At 44.9% G+C, this 20836-nt stretch overlaps 1 protein-coding gene across 5 annotated transcripts in view; it reads left to right on the top strand.

Annotated features, from left to right (window-relative positions):
• The first annotated feature begins 816 nt into the window (after nt 1-816).
• The window catches only part of MIPOL1 (mirror-image polydactyly 1), a 516895-nt gene continuing 496875 nt past the window's right edge, over nt 817-20836 (top strand). For 4 of the 5 annotated variants that reach the window (XM_069731947.1, XM_069731922.1, XM_069731940.1 and 1 more), the window contains exons 1-2: nt 817-912; nt 2175-2245. The gene's annotated coding sequence lies outside the window, so the exon portion shown is untranslated. The remainder of the gene's footprint in view (nt 913-2174; nt 2246-20836) is intronic. The other variant, XM_069731931.1, reaches the window with a different exon arrangement.

Here is a 20836-nt window from a genome sequence, read left to right as displayed (position 1 = left end):
TAAAGCGCACACGGCTCTGCTACGTGGATATAAAGCGCACACAGCTCTGCTACATGCAAATATAGCGCACACGGCTCTGCTACGTGGATATAAAGCGCACACGGCTCTGCTACGTGGATATAAAGCGCACACGGCTCTGCTACGTGGATAAACATGGATATAAAGCGTACACGCTCTGCTACGTCGATACAAAACGCATACGGCTCTGCTACGTGGATATAAAGCACACACGGATCTGCTACGTGGATATAAAGCACACACGGCTCTGCTACATGGATATAAAGCGCACACAGCTCTGCTACGTGGATATAAAGCGCACACAGCTCTGCTACGTGGATATAAAGCGCACACAGCTCTGCTACGTGGATATAAAGCGCACACGGCTCTGCTACGTGGATATAAAGCGCACACGGCTCTGCTACATGCACATATAGCGCACACGGCTCTGCTACGTGGATATAAAGCGCACACGGCTCTGCTACGTGGATGTAAAGCGCACACAGCTCTGCTACATGCACATATAGCGCACACGGCTCTGCTACGTGGATATAAAACATACACGGCTCTGCTACGTGGATATAAAACATACACGGCTCTGCTACGTGGATATAAAACATACACGGCTCTGCTACGTGGATATAAAACATACACGGCTCTGCTACGTGGATATAAAACATACACGGCTCTGCTACGTTCACGACACAGAAGCAGGCTAGCAGCAGAACTTTTCCTCACACCTGTAAAAACCGCGCTAGCCCACTCTCCACGCAGTGCAGGCTCCTCCCACACACGTGACTCCCCATATGGTGATGACGTCACCACAGGTCCTTCACCCTGCAGCAGGCAGCTGAGCAGTGCATGCGCTGCAGTCAGGGGCACACTGTGACTCTGACCGGTGAGGACTTTCCACCAGTGAGTATTCCTCATCCCTAGTGCCCAGCACACTCCTCGCCGTGTGGCTCTGCCGCTGCTGGTGTAGAAGGACTCCTATTCAGGGCATGATGGGAGTCGTAGTCCGTCTTGATCATGTGATGGTCACACAGGCGCGTGCAGGCCGGTTAGTGGTCCTCTATGGCCATAGCCGCTCTGTGCACCATGGCGGCTCTATGTCACTGATGACCCCTCGGGTGAGGGCTGCACGTCTACCGATAAGACCCCATACAGACCGGTTCCTTCCAGTCACATACCCATTATAGTCTATGGTTCTGTTCACATGTCCCTGTTTTTAATTTGTCAGTGTGTTCGTTAAAAAAAATCACCTTGTCTTGTCCATTGTAGTCATCTCGGCTCAAAATCACCAATACGAGTGTATGGGTCCGTGAATCCCGGCATCACACCGATGTCAGCAGGGCACAGTGCATGTACAGTCTGTGGTATACACTGCCATGTGCAGGAGGAGCTTTACAGAGGATTTATCCTTCCACACATGAAAAGCGGACAGGTTAAGCCATTTTTAAGGGAATCTGTCAGTAGGATCAGCCCTCCTAAGCCTTCTATATGGGCATGTAGGTCATAGGAAGATGGATAACACGATGTCTTATACCAGAGCAAAGGCACCACAGAACCCCTGAGTACAGCGCCACTGCATCTGGCTGGGTGATGTTGAGATCACCGCAATATGCATGAGAGAGCTGGCAGTGTCACTTAAAGGGAATCTGTCAGCAGGATGTTGCTATGTAATCCGAGAGCAGCATAAAATGGCACAAGAGAGTCTGATTCCAGTGATGTATCACTTACTATGGTGCTTGGTGCAGTTTTTATAGAATTCCTACTTTCTCTGCTGTAGATGTAGCAGTGCTTAGAATGCTGAACTGAGTATAACCCTGCCAACACGGCTGATACACCGATTATCTGGACTGGCCTGCACATGAGACCTAGTCATGCAATGATAATCTTCTGCTAATAAAACACTGATTTTATTTAAACTACAGTACACAGCCTAATAAGTGACACATCCCTGGAATCCGTCTCTCTTTCCCTATATTATGCCGCTCTCAAATGAAATAGCAAAACCTGCTACAGTTGTACACACGTTTATGACATTTTCATAGGTATGGTTCTTTATGTATGTTACACAGTTGCAGAAGGAGTTAATATTGTCAACATCTGCTTGAAGTGGTTTTTACACTTCTATCAATATCTCAATATTAATTGTTCTATCTCTCCATTACCAGCAGTAATAAAGCAGACAATGTGCAGACAGGAAAGCGGAGCCGAAAATCTGAGTGTCAGTCACTATTGAGAGGTACGGCTGATCACGGTGTCTTTTTACATGAATATAAGGCCGCCGTCACACTAGCAGTATTTGGTCAGTATTTTACATCAGTATTTGTAAGCCAAAACCAGGAGTGGAACAATTAGAGGAGAAGTATAATAGAAACATATGCACCACTTCTGTATTTATCACCCACTCCTGGTTTTGGCTGAGAAATACTGATGTAAAATACTGACCAAATACTGCTAGTGTGACGGAAGCCTAAAGGTGATTTGGTTTCTTGCTGATTTTGTGTAGAGTCGGATGTTTATGATGGATCCTCTGTGACGCTCTGCACATATTTGTTCACAGTTGGAAATAAGGTGAAAATCCTTAACAAATTGGATGCACAACAAGTATGGCCATGCATGAGGTGGGGGATTCTCACTGGCTTTATGCCATTTTTATGGCGTCGAAAATGTGCAGGTTATGGCATGTGCTGGATATGGCCACAGTGACCTGCATAGGCTGACTGAAGAGCACACAGTTTGGACCAGCATCTCAACCTTGTGTCTGGTGTGAACAGTCAAACATCAGGAGCACACTTCCCCCCAGCAAGTCGGGAGGCTGGGGAGCGGTGGACTCCTGAAGCGCTGTTTCGAGACAACCAATATAAAGCTGTCTTATGAAACATTAGACTTAATAAATTTTCCTCAATGTCCCCACATTTCTGTATTATGGTGCACAGGGTAATGTCTGTAGAGGATGGAGGACAACCATAAAAATGATACTGGTAGTCCTGGTGAGCTACTGTGACACCATAATGGTGATACTGTGAGGTGAGCTGCTGTGACATCAAAATGGTGATACTGTGAGGTGAGCTGCTGTGACATCATAATGGAGATACTGTGAGGTGAGCTGCTCTGACATAATGCTGATACTGTGAGGTGAGCTGCTGTGACATCATAATGGTGATCCTGTGAGGTGAGCTGCTGTGACATCATAATGGTGATCCTGTGAGGTGAGCTGCTGTGACATCATAATGGTGATACTGTGAGGTGAGCTTCTTTGACATCATAATGGTGATACTGTGAGATGATCTGCTGTGACATCATAATGGTGATACTGTGAAGTGAGCTGCTCTGACATCATAATGGTGATACTGTGAGGTGAGCTTCTTTGACATCATAATGGTGATACTGTGAGATGATCTGCTGTGACATCATAATGGTGATACTGTGAGGTGAGCTGCTCTGACATCATAATGGTGATCCTGTGAGGTGAGCTGCTCTGACATCATAATGGTGATCCTGTGAGGTGAGCTGCTGTGATATCATAATGGTGATACTGTGAGGTAAGCTGTGCTGACATAAATGATTCTGTGAGGTGAGCTGCTCTGACATCATGGTGATACATTGAGGTGAGCTACGCTAACATCATAATGGTGATCCTGTGAGGTGACCTGCTCTGACAAGTATTCAAGAATCACCCGGCACTCAAAAATTGTGAAAAGTTACAAATACAGTTTATTATTATCCAGACATAGAACCAGTATGTTGAACGTTTTCGGTCCCAGATGGACCTTCTTCAGAACAGTTCAATTTATTGTAAAGGATATAAGTGCTCCTAATATGAAGAAGTGCAATTCCCATGGAGGTCTAATTTTGTAGAACAGACGAAATTCTTCCATATAAACATAGTCGGTGAAAAGTGCATTGTGCCGTGGTGAAGCAGCAGCACTGGTGGCGTGCTAGGTCGCCGAGGGGAAGCGTGCCTCGGCGACCTAGCACGCCACCAGTGCTGCTGCTTCACCACGGCACAATGCACTTTTCACCGACTATGTTTATATGGAAGAATTTCGTCTGTTCTACAAAATTAGACCTCCATGGGAATTGCACTTCTTCATATTAGGAGCACTTATATCCTTTACAATAAATTGAACTGTTCTGAAGAAGGTCCATCTGGGACCGAAAACGTTCAACATACTGGTTCTATGTCTGGATAATAATAAACTGTATTTGTAACTTTTCACAATTTTTGAGTGCCGGGTGATTCTTGAATACTTGTGACTGAGGGTTGGATACCCTACTCGAGCACCAAAACTCATATCCTCACAGAGTGCCGTGTTTATCTATTTTTATTCGGAGTGACCTGCTCTGACATCATAACTTTGATACTGTGAAGTGAGCTACTGTTACATCACAATGGTGATACTTTGAGGTAATCTGCTGTAACATCATAATGGTGATACTGTGAGGTGAGCTGCTCTGACATCATAATTTTGATCCAGTGAGGTGAGCTGCTGTTACATCATAACTGTGATACTGTGAGGTACTGTGACATCATAATGGTGATACTGTGAGGTGAGCTTCTGTGACATCATAATAGTGATACTGTGAGCTTCTGTGACATCATAATGGTGATACTGTGAGGTGAGCTGCTCTGACATCATAACTGTGATATTATGAGGTGAGCTTCTTTGACATCATAATGCTGATACTGTGAGATGATCTGCTGTGACATCATAATGGTGATACTGTGAGGTGAGCTGCTCTGACATCATAATGGTGATACTGTGAGGTGAGCTGCTCTGACATAATGGAGATACTGTGAGGTGAGCTGCTCTAACATAATGGAGATACTGTGAGGTGAGCTGCTCTGACATCATAATGGTGATACTGTGAGGTGAGCTGCTCTGACATCATAGTGGTGATACTGTGAGGTGAGCTGCTCTGACATCATAATGGTGATACTGTGAGGTGAGCTGTTCTGACATCATAATGGTGATACTGTGAGGTGAGCTTCTTTGACATCATAATGGTGATACTGTGAGATGATCTGCTCTGACATCATAATGGTGATACTGTGAGGTGAGCTGCTCTAACATCATAACTGTGATATTATGAGGTGAGCTTCTTTGACATCATAATGGTGATACTGTGAGATGATCTGCTGTGACATCATAATGGTGATACTGTGAGGTGAGCTTCTTTGACATCATAATGGTGATACTGTGAGGTGAGCTGCTCTGACATCATAATGGTGATACTGTGAATTGAGCTGCTCTGACATCATAATGGTGATACTGTGAGGTGAGCTGCTCTGACATCATAACTGTGATATTGTGAGGTGAGCTTCTTTGACATCATAATGGTGATACTGTGAGATGATCTGCTGTGACATCATAATGGTGATACTGTGAGGTGAGCTGCTCTGACATAATGGTGATCCTGTGAGGTGAGCTGCTCTGACATCATAATGGTGATACTGTGAGGTGAGCTGCTCTGACATCATAACTGTGATATTATGAGGTGAGCTTCTTTGACATCATAATGGTGATACTGTGAGATGATCTGCTGTGACATCATAATGGTGATACTGTGAGGTGAGCTTCTTTGACATCATAATGGTGATACTGTGAGGTGAGCTGCTCTGACATCATAATGGTGATACTGTTAGGTGAGCTTCTTTGACATCATAATGGTGATACTGTGAGATGATCTGCTGTGACATCATAATGGTGATACTGTGAGGTGAGCTGCTCTGACATCATAATGGTGATACTGTGAGGTGAGCTGCTCTGACATCATAATGGTGATACTGTTAGGTGAGCTTCTTTGACATCATAATGGTGATACTGTGAGATGATCTGCTGTGACATCATAATGGTGATACTGTGAGGTGAGCTGCTCTGACATCATAATGGTGATCCTGTGAGGTGATCTGCTCTGACATCATAATGGTGATACTGTGAGATGATCTGCTGTGACATTATAATGGTGATACTGTGAGGTGAGCTGCTCTGACATCATAATGGTGATACTGTGAGGTGAGCTGCTCTGACATCATAATGGTGATCCTGTGAGGTGAGCTTCTTTGACATCATAATGGTGATACTGTGAGATGATCTGCTGTGACATCATAATGGTGATACTGTGAGGTGAGCTTCTTTGACATCATAATGGTGATACTGTGAGGTGAGCTGCTCTGACATCATAATGGTGATCCTGTGAGGTGAGCTTCTTTGACATCATAATGGTGATACTGTGAGATGATCTGCTGTGACATCATAATGGTGATACTGTGAGGTGAGCTGCTCTGACATCATAACTGTGATATTATGAGGTGAGCTTCTTTGACATCATAATGGTGATACTGTGAGATGATCTGCTGTGACATCGTAATGGTGATACTGTGAGGTGAGCTTCTTTGACATCATAATGGTGATACTGTGAGATGATCTGCTGTGACATCATAATGGTGATACTGTGAGGTGAGCTGCTCTGACATCATAATGGTGATACTGTGAGGTGAGCTGCTCTGACATCATAATGGTGATACTGTGAGGTGAGCTTCTTTGACATCATAATGGTGATACTGTGAGATGATCTGCTCTGACATCATAATGGTGATACTGTGAGGTGAGCTGCTCTGACATCATAATGGTGATACTGTTAGGTGAGCTTCTTTGACATCATAATGGTGATACTGTGAGGTGAGCTGCTCTGACATAATGGTGATCCTGTGAGGTGAGCTGCTCTGACATCATAATGGTGATACTGTGAGGTAAGCTGCTCTGACATCATAATGGTGATACTGTGAGGTGAGCTGCTCTGACATCATAACTGTGATATTATGAGGTGAGCTTCTTTGACATCATAATGGTGATACTGTGAGATGATCTGCTGTGACATCATAATGGTGATACTGTGAGGTGAGCTTCTTTGACATCATAATGGTGATACTGTGAGGTGAGCTGCTCTGACATCATAATGGTGATACTGTGAGGTGAGCTGCTCTGACATCATAATGGTGATACTGTGAGGTGAGCTGCTCTGACATCATAATGGTGATACTGTGAGGTGAGCTTCTTTGACATCATAATGGTGATACTGTGAGATGATCTGCTGTGACATCATAATGGTGATACTGTGAGGTGAGCTGCTCTGACATCATAATGGTGATACTGTGAGGTGAGCTGCTCTGACATCATAATGGTGATACTGTGAGGTGAGCTGCTCTGACATCATAACTGTGATATTATGAGGTGAGCTTCTTTGACATCATAATGGTGATACTGTGAGATGATCTGCTGTGACATCATAATGGTGATACTGTTAGGTGAGCTTCTTTGACATCATAATGGTGATACTGTGAGATGATCTGCTGTGACATCATAATGGTGATACTGTGAGGTGAGCTGCTCTGACATCATAATGGTGATACTGTGAGGTGAGCTGCTCTGACATCATAATGGTGATACTGTGAAGTGAGCTGCTCTGACATCATAATGGTGATACTGTGAGGTGAGCTTCTTTGACATCATAATGGTGATACTGTGAGATGATCTGCTCTGACATCATAATGGTGATACTGTGAGGTGAGCTTCTTTGACATCATAATGGTGATACTGTGAGGTGAGCTGCTCTGACATAATGGTGATCCTGTGAGGTGAGCTGCTCTGACATCATAATGGTGATACTGTGAGGTGAGCTGCTCTGACATAATGGTGATACTGTGAGGTGAGCTGCTCTGACATCATAATGGTGATACTGTGAGGTGAGCTGCTCTAACATCATAACTGTGATATTATGAGGTGAGCTTCTTTGACATCATAATGGTGATACTGTGAGATGATCTGCTGTGACATCATAATGGTGATACTGTGAGGTGAGCTTCTTTGACATCATAATGGTGATACTGTGAGGTGAGCTGCTCTGACATCATAATGGTGATCCTGTGAGGTGAGCTGCTCTGACATCATAATGGTGATACTGTGAGATGATCTGCTGTGACATCATAATGGTGATACTGTGAGGTGAGCTGCTCTGACATCATAATGGTGATACTGTGAGGTGAGCTGCTCTGACATCATAACTGTGATACTGTGAGGTGAGCTTCTTTGACATCATAATGGTGATACTGTGAGATGATCTGCTCTGACATCATAATGGTGATACTGTGAGGTGAGCTGCTCTGACATCATAACTGTGATATTATGAGGTGAGCTTCTTTGACATCATAATGGTGATACTGTGAGATGATCTGCTGTGACATCATAATGGTGATACTGTGAGGTGAGCTTCTTTGACATCATAATGGTGATACTGTGAGGTGAGCTGCTCTGACATCATAATGGTGATACTGTGAAGTGAGCTGCTCTGACATCATAATGGTGATACTGTGAGGTGAGCTGCTCTGACATCATAACTGTGATATTATGAGGTGAGCTTCTTTGACATCATAATGGTGATACTGTGAGATGATCTGCTGTGACATCATAATGGTGATACTGTGAGGTGAGCTGCTCTGACATCATAATGGTGATACTGTGAGATGATCTGCTCTGACATCATAATGGTGATACTGTGAGATGATCTGCTCTGACATCATAATGGTGATACTGTAAGGTGAGCTGCTCTGACATCATAATGGTGATACTGTTAGGTGAGCTTCTTTGACATCATAATGGTGATACTGTGAGATGATCTGCTGTGACATCATAATGGTGATACTGTGAGGTGAGCTTCTTTGACATCATAATGGTGATACTGTGAGGTGAGCTGCTCTGACATCATAATGGTGATACTGTGAAGTGAGCTGCTCTGACATCATAATGGTGATACTGTGAGGTGAGCTTCTTTGACTTCATAATGGTGATACTGTGAGATGATCTGCTCTGACATCATAATGGTGATACTGTGAGGTGAGCTGCTCTGACATCATAACTGTGATATTGTGAGGTGAGCTTCTTTGACATCATAATGGTGATACTGTGAGATGATCTGCTGTGACATCATAATGGCGATACTGTGAGGTGAGCTGCTCTGACATAATGGTGATCCTGTGAGGTGAGCTGCTCTGACATCATAATGGTGATACTGTGAGGTGAGCTGCTCTGACATCATAACTGTGATATTATGAGGTGAGCTTCTTTGACATCATAATGGTGATACTGTGAGATGATCTGCTGTGACATCATAATGGTGATACTGTGAGGTGAGCTTCTTTGACATCATAATGGTGATACTGTGAGGTGAGCTGCTCTGACATCATAATGGTGATACTGTTAGGTGAGCTTCTTTGACATCATAATGGTGATACTGTGAGATGATCTGCTGTGACATCATAATGGTGATACTGTGAGGTGAGCTGCTCTGACATCATAATGGTGATACTGTGAGGTGAGCTGCTCTGACATCATAATGGTGATACTGTGAGATGATCTGCTGTGACATCATAATGGTGATACTGTGAGGTGAGCTGCTCTGACATCATAATGGTGATACTGTGAGGTGAGCTGCTCTGACATCATAATGGTGATCCTGTGAGGTGAGCTTCTTTGACATCATAATGGTGATACTGTGAGATGATCTGCTGTGACATCATAATGGTGATACTGTGAGGTGAGCTTCTTTGACATCATAATGGTGATACTGTGAGGTGAGCTGCTCTGACATCATAATGGTGATCCTGTGAGGTGAGCTTCTTTGACATCATAATGGTGATACTGTGAGATGATCTGCTGTGACATCATAATGGTGATACTGTGAGGTGAGCTTCTTTGACATCATAATGGTGATACTGTGAGGTGAGCTGCTCTGACATCATAATGGTGATACTGTGAAGTGAGCTGCTCTGACATCATAATGGTGATACTGTGAGGTGAGCTTCTTTGACATCATAATGGTGATACTGTGAGATGATCTGCTCTGACATCATAATGGTGATACTGTGAGGTGAGCTGCTCTGACATCATAACTGTGATATTATGAGGTGAGCTTCTTTGACATCATAATGGTGATACTGTGAGATGATCTGCTGTGACATCGTAATGGTGATACTGTGAGGTGAGCTTCTTTGACATCATAATGGTGATACTGTGAGGTGAGCTGCTCTGACATCATAATGGTGATACTGTTAGGTGAGCTTCTTTGACATCATAATGGTGATACTGTGAGATGATCTGCTGTGACATCATAATGGTGATACTGTGAGGTGAGCTGCTCTGACATCATAATGGTGATACTGTGAGGTGAGCTGCTCTGACATCATAATGGTGATACTGTGAGGTGAGCTTCTTTGACATCATAATGGTGATACTGTGAGATGATCTGCTCTGACATCATAATGGTGATACTGTGAGGTGAGCTGCTCTGACATCATAATGGTGATACTGTTAGGTGAGCTTCTTTGACATCATAATGGTGATACTGTGAGGTGAGCTGCTCTGACATAATGGTGATCCTGTGAGGTGAGCTGCTCTGACATCATAATGGTGATACTGTGAGGTGAGCTGCTCTGACATAATGGTGATACTGTGAGGTGAGCTGCTCTGACATCATAATGGTGATACTGTGAGGTGAGCTGCTCTGACATCATAACTGTGATATTATGAGGTGAGCTTCTTTGACATCATAATGGTGATACTGTGAGATGATCTGCTGTGACATCATAATGGTGATACTGTGAGGTGAGCTTCTTTGACATCATAATGGTGATACTGTAAGGTGAGCTGCTCTGACATCATAATGGTGATACTGTTAGGTGAGCTTCTTTGACATCATAATGGTGATACTGTGAGATGATCTGCTGTGACATCATAATGGTGATACTGTGAGGTGAGCTGCTCTGACATCATAATGGTGATACTGTGAGGTGAGCTGCTCTGACATCATAATGGTGATACTGTGAGGTGAGCTTCTTTGACATCATAATGGTGATACTGTGAGATGATCTGCTCTGACATCATAATGGTGATACTGTGAGCTGAGCTGCTCTGACATCATAATGGTGATACTGTGAAGTGAGCTGCTCTGACATCATAATGGTGATACTGTGAGGTGAGCTTCTTTGACATCATAATGGTGATACTGTGAGATGATCTGCTCTGACATCATAATGGTGATACTGTGAGGTGAGCTGCTCTGACATCATAACTGTGATATTATGAGGTGAGCTTCTTTGACATCATAATGGTGATACTGTGAGATGATCTGCTGTGACATCATAATGGTGATACTGTGATGTGAGCTGCTCTGACATCATAATGGTGATCCTGTGAGGTGAGCTGCTCTGACATCATAATGGTGATACTGTGAGATGATCTGCTGTGACATCATAATGGTGATACTGTGAGGTGAGCTGCTCTGACATCATAATGGTGATACTGTGAGGTGAGCTGCTCTGACATCATAATGGTGATCCTGTGAGGTGAGCTTCTTTGACATCATAATGGTGATACTGTGAGATGATCTGCTGTGACATCATAATGGTGATACTGTGAGGTGAGCTTCTTTGACATCATAATGGTGATACTGTGAGGTGAGCTGCTCTGACATCATAATGGTGATACTGTGAAGTGAGCTCCTCTGACATCATAATGGTGATACTGTGAGGTGAGCTTCTTTGACATCATAATGGTGATACTGTGAGATGATCTGCTCTGACATCATAATGGTGATACTGTGAGGTGAGCTTCTTTGACATCATAATGGTGATACTGTGAGGTGAGCTGCTCTGACATCATAATGGTGATACTGTGAGGTGAGCTGCTGTGACATCATAAATGGGCGGTCACCAGTTAAACCCGTTGAGCCCCTAGTCCATAAATCTGTGCAGCCAAAGTAGGAAACGCTGCAGGAATCTCTGTATAACGCGTGTGCTGCTGCTTCTCGCCTATCGGTAAAGGGAGACGCACCTTGAGACTCTGCACCTGCCACACACTCCTCCGCACGAGCACAGCCCTCTGCCTAGCCGGGCCCGCGGCGCTCTGCACACTCACTATCTGTCTGGAGCGCTCGCTTAATCTCTGCCGCGGATCATCTCTGCGCTGTCTGTCACCCTGCGGAGTTTGCCACACACCTCCTTCTGCTTGCGCTGCCGGTGGGAGACCAATTCCTGGTTCGCGTGCTTTCAGCTCTGTTTCCGGCTTAAATATGCCCACTCTTCCCGGGTCATGGGACCTGTCTGGTCCCCTATTCCTTCCCCTGGGCAGCATGGGACACAGCCTTGACAGTTCCGGCCCAATGCAGGCACCTGCAGCCCGGTCTTCCTTCTTACAATAGCAAATCCAATCATACGTAGGTACTCCAGCTCCAATAAAAAAGATAAAGTCTTTATTAATCCAAAGTGGTTAAAACATAATCCTTACAGTCGGTGGACCAAAGAAGTGCTTGTAGCAGTTATGGCAACGCGTTTCGACCTGTATCGGTCTTACTCATGCCTATGTCACAATACAAATGAGAGCTACACATATAGTGTTCATAGGTTTAAAGTCCCGCCCCCTTTGAATCACATGATTTGATACAGAACGTCCTGCAAGCATACATGTCGTAATAAAATGCAGAATAAAATAATAACACTAAACAATTAGCAATAATGATACAATATTTCGTTTCATTTGTTCAAACCTACAGGAAAACGAGTGTTGAGATTATAAATCCAAAACGCCTCTCGTGTGAGTAGGTGTCTCTTTATATCTCCCCCTCGATTAGGAGGATAAATTTTCTCAATGCCATGCACTTTAAACGCTGAAATATCCCCATTATACAGTTATACACCAATGTTTTGCAGCCATTGAAACATTCCTATTTGTTGTATTACACAAATTTACATCCCTAAGGTGCTCCGTTATGCGTGTTTTTAATTTGCGCGACGTGCAACCTACATAGGATACTTGGCATATAGTACAATCTATTTTATAGACCACATTCTTAGTGTGGCAATTAAAGGGACTCTGTCACCTGAATTTGGAGGGAACAATCTTCAGCCATAGGGGCGGGTTTTTCGGGTGTTTGATTCACCCTTTCCTTACCCGCTGGCTGCATGCTGGCTGCAATATTGGATTGAAGTTCATTCTCTGTCCTCCGTAGTACATGCCTGCACAAGGCAATCTTACCATAGATGAGAAGAGAGCTCTAGACAACCTCTCTAATAACACATCCATTACAATCAAGGCCGCCGATAAAGGTGGGGCGGTGGTTGTGATGGATTCTGATAAGTATAAAGCAGAGATATTACGCCTATTGGCCGATACTGATGTCTATTGTAAATTGTCAGGGGACCCTACGTTGCGTTTCCAGAAAGAATTACAGATTATAGTCAATGAGGCCTTGACTGATGGCCTGATTGACTCTAAGCTGTCTGAATATTTGATTACTAGTTGCCCTGTTAGGCCTTTGATATACGTCTTGCCCAAAATCCACAAAGATTATTTTAACCCTCCAGGCCGGCCGATAGTGTCGGGCCGTGGTTCCATTTTCAATAAAGTATCAATCTTTCTTGACAAGGTGTTATCTAAGTTTGCCTCAGGGGCGAAGTCATATATTCGAGATACGGATGATTTTTTGAATAAAATTGAAAACATAAGTGTTACAGCTGATACGCTATTGGTGTCTTTTGACGTGGTCTCATTGTATACCTCCATAGAACACGACAGGGGTCTAGCAGCCGTTAATGTGGCTCTATCGGGCTCGGACGTGGGGCCGGGCCATGCACGTCTGGTCCTCCAGCTGCTGGAGTTCATCCTCAGAAGGAACTATTTCCTGTTTGGGGATGATTACCTGCAGCTGAGGGGTACCGCCATGGGGTCCAATGTGGCCCCCACTTATGCTAACATCTATATGGCGGTACTCGAGGACCAGCACGTGTATGTCTCCCGGTTTTGGCCCCAGGTCCGGGCCTGGTGGCGCTACATTGATGATGTGTTTGTAGTCTGGGAGGGGCACCTTAGTGAACTCTTGGATTTTCACCATGATTTAAACAACATTTTTCCAGAACTCAGCTTCACAATTACACATTCTCAAGAACAAGTTCAATTTTTAGACACACTGGTGTATAAAGTTGGGTCCTCCTTGAAAACTGATTTATATGTGAAGAGCACAGATAGGAACAGCGTATTACAATTTAATAGTCATCAGCCGAGGAATATGGTTGAGTCGTTACCTTGGAGCCAGATGCTTAGAGTAAGAAAAATTGTTGCTGATGAGTCACGCCTCGATTCTAGACTAGACGAGATGTGTCATAAATTTTTAAATCAAAGTTACCCTGAAAATGTAGTTAGAAAACATGTTGAGAGGGATAAAGGGACACCGAGAGCAGTTGTAAGGGAAAAGAAAATCAGGGTTAGAGACAAGCGGATTCCCTTTGTGTCTACCTTTAGCACAGCTAGTGGGCATGTGAAAAATATGATCTTGAAGCATTGGCATATTTTACATCAAGGTCTACCTGACATTGAAGAATTTACCCTGCCACCGATTTTGTCCTACAAAAGAGGGCGTAATTTAAAAGATAAATTAGTCAAATCTGACATTGGTCCTACGGTGGTTAGTTTACAGAGGACTCTGGTTCCCCCGAACTTTGGCAATTTTCCCTGTTTAGGATGTGTGTGTTGTGGAAATATGATTAAGAGAGATTTTTTTAATCATCCTCGCACAGGCCAGAGGTTTTCCATCAGGGGGAGGTACACTTGTACCTCAAGTTTTGTTATTTATCTTATTGTCTGTTATTTATCTTATTGTCTGTCCTTGTGAACTTACTTATGTGGGGGAGACCACTATGGAAATAAAAGCACGCATCAACAAACACAAAAGCACCATTAGAACTAAGATGGTGGATTTACCGATGCCTAAACATTTCATCGAGAGTGGACACTCAGTTAGCCAGCTACGATTTAGGGTGATTGATGGTGTGCCTCCTCTTCGTAGGGGTGGAGACAGGGTTAAATTATTAAAAAAGAAAGAACTTAGATGGATATCGAAATTGGGCTCTCGCCAGCCTGGAGGGTTAAATGTTGATTACAATCTCTTGTTATGTGTATCTTGATAAATCTATATATGGTTCGTGTAGCTTGCATTTGTATAGAATGTTTTTAAGTGGTGATTGGTTATATGATTTACTTTATCCCCTAGGATGACCTCTTGGGTTATGTGAATTGGTATACAATGAATAGGTTTACATTGCCTGATATGTTTTCTTGTCCCTTGGAGTTAATGGGCTTCTTATTAGATTTGGGATATTCCCACTTATGGTAACTTAATATATAGCCATGGATATGGCGGTATATCAGATGAGACGGCTTTTTTACCGAACCCTTTCTTTATGAGTTATTTCCCATCAGGGTGGGTTGAGTTATCTTTTTAGCTTTTGATATGGGTTTGCTGGATATTTGAGAAAGCCGTCCTTCTTACATATAGCTGGGGGACTATTATGTCATTGTACACCGCTCCGTGAGCCCTGAGGTTTTTTGATATGCGCGTTTTGCATTTGGGGGTTGTACTGGTGGATCCGTAGTACATATATTCTGGCCTGCTTTGTATGGGTTGGCGTTCTGCGGCCGGTGGGTGTGCCCTTCGGCTGTCTATCCTTTATGTGATGCGTCGCTGTGGAGCCGGCAGGCATGTGTGCTGGGTCTGGGACTCCTTCCCTATGCAGAGTGTCAGTGAGCTCTGGACATCACCGAAGGTCGGTCATGTGACTGACTTGGGGGCGGTTCGGCTGATGTAGGTATGGAGCCTTGATTCGTTCTATTACGTGGGGTGGGTGTTGGCGCCGGTGGGCGTGCCTCACGGCTGTCCGTGGTGGCGCTGCATGTTTTTTTCATGTTTGCCGTGGAGCCGGTGGGCATGCGCACTGGATCCGGGACTCTTGCCTCGAGTGGGGAGCCAGGTGAGCATTAGATGTCACGGATAGTAGGTTATGTGATCAGCCTGGGAGGCATTTCCAGGCGAGCAGATATGGAACCTGGATTGGCTCTATTGCATGGGGCTGGTTTTGTATCAGTGCCCCAGATTGGACCTCTACCATAGGCATTGATTGGTGAGCTATGAGAGACGTGATACAAGCCCGGGGATAGGCAGCTCACGTGTACAATGGCCCCCTTGAGCTTCCTGATAGGTTTAGATGTGACAGGCAATGTTGTTTGTTTACGTTTTACTTCCTACATGTGCTCACTACTATGATCATGAACGGCATTATCCACAACGGGGGATTTTAGTAATATTGTAATGTGTTTTTAATCATGTATGTCTCACAGTGTACACATTTTTTATTGTTATCATGATCACCAGATAATATGTATGTAAATTTTGTGGGCGGACCTGTCAGGTGATGGTCATCTACTTCCTATTTAAGGCCGTCATGTTGATCATTTTGTATGCTTGATAAAAACCCTCTGAGGTTGAAACGTTGCACCTATGGCACAATAAAGTGTTTATTGTCTTCACCTGGATTGGATGCTGTCCTTCACTTCAAAACGTTGGAATGACCCTAATGTGGTCAGAACAACTCTGTGACCATTCTTGACTGGCCCAGGTAGAGCCCTGACCTAAGCCCAATTGAGCATCTCCTGGGAGACCTGAAAATGGCTGTCCACCAACGTTCACCATCCAACCTGATGGAACTGGAGAGGATCTGCAAGGAAGAATGGCAGAGGATCCCCAAATCCAGGTGTGAAAAACTTGTTGCATCTTTCCCAAGAAGACTCATGGCTGCACTAGCCCAAAAGGGTGCTTCTACTCAATACTGAGCAACGGGTCTGAATACTTATGACCATGTGATATTTCAGTTTTTCTTTTTTAATAAATTTGTAGAAAATACTATATTTCTGGGGGGGGGGGGGGGGTTCAGTCAAGATGGGGTGCAGAGTGTACATTAATGAGAAAAAAATGAACTTTTTTGAATTTACCAAATGGCTGCAATTAAACTAAGAGTGAAAAATTTAAAGGGATCTGAATACTTTCCGTACTCAGTGTATATTTCACGCTTTGCCTTCCAGTGAAAATATTGAAAGCAAATTAGAGAAAACAGTAATGAAGAGAGATGCTTTACACGTTCCCCGAAGTCATCAGCTCATCTATGACTGGCAGATGTGTGACCCCTTTATGTAATACAACATGGTATGAAAAATGCCATCATTTATTTCCCACCAATTTTCTATGAAGCGGTGTGTTTGTGTACGGGATCAGATACAAATGGAGTAATAGTGTAGCTCCATGGTTTTCTATAATTGTCCTGTGCTCGCCAAACAGTTTGTACATAGTTCTGCTTCAGAAAAAACCCTAAGGCTTCCTGCAGCGGATCCACAGCGCCCCCTTTCATCATCAGTGATTTTCTTTTCGGATTGTGATATTCATTGGGTTTTTTTTGTGCCGAAGTCATCAGCATGGTGCTCTTGAATTTTATCCAAAACCAAAAATGTTGTTTATTTTTGTCTTTTAACTTGTTTTGCAACTTTTTAGCACAAAAAGACGCAAATTCCATTTTAGAGTTTGTGCCACATTTTCCGGCGTCCATATAGTCACTGCAGAAAGCGACTGGATTCCATTTTTGAGGCAGATTTTTGCTACTTTTTAAAAAGTTGCAAATGGTGAAATGGATAAAAAGATCTGGAAGCCCTAAACCTCGCTGACTAAAAGAAGGAGCCGAACACCTGAAAAAGTATCTTTACAAAATGTGCACCAGAAACAAAGGCAAAAAACAGGAGCAAATGCAATAATGAATCGGGATGATGGTGTTTAACCAATCCATCAAAATAAATCTGTGTCTCCGGTCCGTGGGACTCCGAGCAGGTCCTATTCTCATCAGTTTTGCCGATAGCCTCGACCACTAACGGCTATGGGGATCTGTATAAAATGGATGAACAAAGAAAACAGACTTCTTTCCAAGTTTCTTGTATTCATCACTGATCCACTGTTAGGAGTCAAGCGAGAAATAAAAGCTCAGACATTGAACCTGCCTCAGTTTATAATATCTGATGAGAAGAATGACGCCATTGTCAATCAGTGACTGTGACATCTCTGCGCAGTGATCTCTGCATATGTCACAGAGCATGCCCACAACTAGGCAGGTTTCTTATGAGCTTGGCGCACAGGAAGCCTCGGGATCTGCTGTTAAAATATCATCAACTTTAAATGCCTAAAAATCTAAAATGATGCCCCTCAAGATCGGGCCCTGTGGGGTCTCGCTTTCTGTTTCATGCAAATTGTATTTAAGATTACATTGATGATGAAGGTGTCGGCAGAGGTGGGGTGATGCTGGGATGAGGAGGTGCTGGGATGAGGAGGTGCTGGGATGAGGAGGTGCTGGGATGAGGAGGTGCTGGGATGAGGAGGTGCTGGGATGAGGAGGTGCTGGGATCAGGAGGTGCAGTGAGAGGTATGGCGTGAGAGGGGTCCCAGGCTTACCATGCAGGCTTCCGGTGGCAGAAGAGGTGCGGTGGCAGAGGTGCAGCGGCAGAGGAGGCGCAGTAAGCGGGGTCCCTTTCTCCAGTGAGGTGATGCAGCAGCCCGGTAAGCAGGAGAGCCGGGTGAATCCTGTTGTTAGCGGTGGTGGCGGCCATTTTCCTGAGGCCGCGCGTGCGCAGATGGAGCGCTCTGCTTCTCGGGGCTTCAGGAAAATGGCCGCGGGAGGCCGTGCGTGCGTAGATTGCTGCGGCCATTTTCCTGAAGCCCCGGGAAGCAGAGCGCTCCATCTGCGCACACGCGGCCTCAGGAAAATGGCCGCCACCACCGCTAACAACAGGATTCACCCGGCTCTCCTGCTTACCGGGCTGCTGCATCACCTCACCGGAGAAAGGGACCCCGCTTACTGCGCCTCCTCTGCCGCCGCACCTCTGCCACTGCACCTCTGCCCCCACGGTAAGCCTGCATTTCGACTATTAGACGCACCCCCCATTTCCCCCCCTTTTTTTTGGGGGGGGGGAAAGTGCGTCTTGTAGTCCGAAAAATACGGTATATATTTTATTATTGAATGCATAGTGAAGGGAATGTTACAACAACTGTGAACAACATACATAGAAAATATTAAAAAACGGTCAAGGGCAGGCAGAACCACAAATGGGCCAATATTCCAAGTAAATCCAATTAAATAATAAATATTTGTATCTGAAGACCGAAACAGACCCACACAGATCATATGCCTACATGCAGGCACCTGTACATATAAAGGTCCTTAGGAAAATCAGCATGTAGTAGGCAGTTTAAGAGCATGGAGAACTAAACATTCAAGGACCAAATAATCCTGTCTCCAGCCGATAAGGTAAAGTGCAAAAGTGCTGAGGTATATATCATAATAGTAAAGTACGCACTATTACCTGTCAGGAGTGTTTCAGTGGTGGCTCAGAGGATCCGCCTGACTGCCCCAACGCTCGTTTCGGATGGCACCTTCGTCAGGGGGCATGCATTTTAGTGAAAAACCGGGCTTTTTATATCGCAGTGCGTCCCGGAAATAGCTCTGCCGCGGACCGGAAGTGACGCATCCATCACCTCGGCAACCACGACGCTGGCCGGCGCCCGCGTCATGTGGCCACAGGCATCAGGAAACACGTATTCCCCACGTGACCTGATGCCTGCAGAAACATAGAGACACAGGAGGCCAGCGGGAGTCGCGGGGACAAGGCACGCATGCGTACTGCCCTTGACAGAGTTATCAGATCAAATTGCATCGCCAGAAAAGATCTAGCTAGCTGTTACACGGGACACCAAAATTGGAGAGGGCACAGTCTAATTTGATCAATTCAACAGAAAATATTAGGATATATGTTTCTTACAAAGAAAATATACCGTATATACTCGAGTATAAGCCGAGATTTTCAGCCCACCTTGTTGGGCTGAAAGTCCCCCTCTCGGCTTATACTCGAGTCATACCCAGGGGTTAGCAGGGGAGGGGGAGCGGGGGCTGTCTAAAAATACTCACCTACTCCAGGCGCCGTCCCTGCAGGTCCCCTGGCGTCCCCGGTGCCGGCAGCAGCAGCTTCTTCCTGTACTGAGCGGTCACATGGTACCGTTCATTACAGTAATGAATATGCAGCTCCACCTCCCATAGAGGTGGAGCCGCATATTCATTACTGTAATGAGCGGTAACGGTGACCGCTCAGTACAGGATGAAGCTGAGGCTTCGGGGGAAGCAGGGACTACACAGTGCCAGGAGCAGGTAAGTATAACGCGGAGGGGGAGTGCTGCGCTGCGCGATAGTCACCTCGCCTCGTTCCGGGCGCCGCTCTGTCTTCTGCAGTGACGCTCAGGTCAGAGGACGCGGTCACGTGGTTAGTGCGCGCCCTCTGCTGAACATCAGTGCTGAACATGGAGTGGCGCCGGAACGAGGAGCAGGTGACTATTGAAAGTGCCGGGGGCCTGAGCGACGGAGAGGTGAGTATGTGATTTTTTATTTTTTTTTTATCGCAGCAAATGGGGCAAGTGTCTGTATGGAGCATCTATGGGGCCATAATGTTTGTGCAGCACTATATGGGGCCATAACGTTTGTGCAGCACTATATGGGGCCATAACGTTTGTGCAGCACTATATGGAGCCATAACGTTTGTGCAGCACTATATGGGGCTATAACGTTTGTGCAGCACTATATGGGGCCATAACGTTTGTGCAGCACTATATGGGGCCATAACGTTTGTGCAGCACTATATGGGGCCATAACGTTTGTGCAGCACTATATGGGGCCATAATGTTTGTGCAGCACTACATGGGGCCATAATGTTTGTGCAGCACTACATGGGGCCATAACATTTGTGCAGCACTATATGGGGCCATAATGCTTGTGCAGCTCTATATGGGGCCATAATGTTTGTGCAGCACTATATGGGGCAAGTATTTGTATGGAGCATCTATGGGGCCATAACGTTTGTGCAGC

This window comes from Ranitomeya imitator, chromosome 1 (assembly GCF_032444005.1).
Source record: "Ranitomeya imitator isolate aRanImi1 chromosome 1, aRanImi1.pri, whole genome shotgun sequence".
In the NCBI taxonomy this organism is placed as follows: domain Eukaryota; kingdom Metazoa; phylum Chordata; class Amphibia; order Anura; family Dendrobatidae; genus Ranitomeya; species Ranitomeya imitator.
The sequence above is the reverse complement of the archived record's forward strand: the minus strand, read 5'-3'. Positions and strand labels throughout refer to the sequence as shown.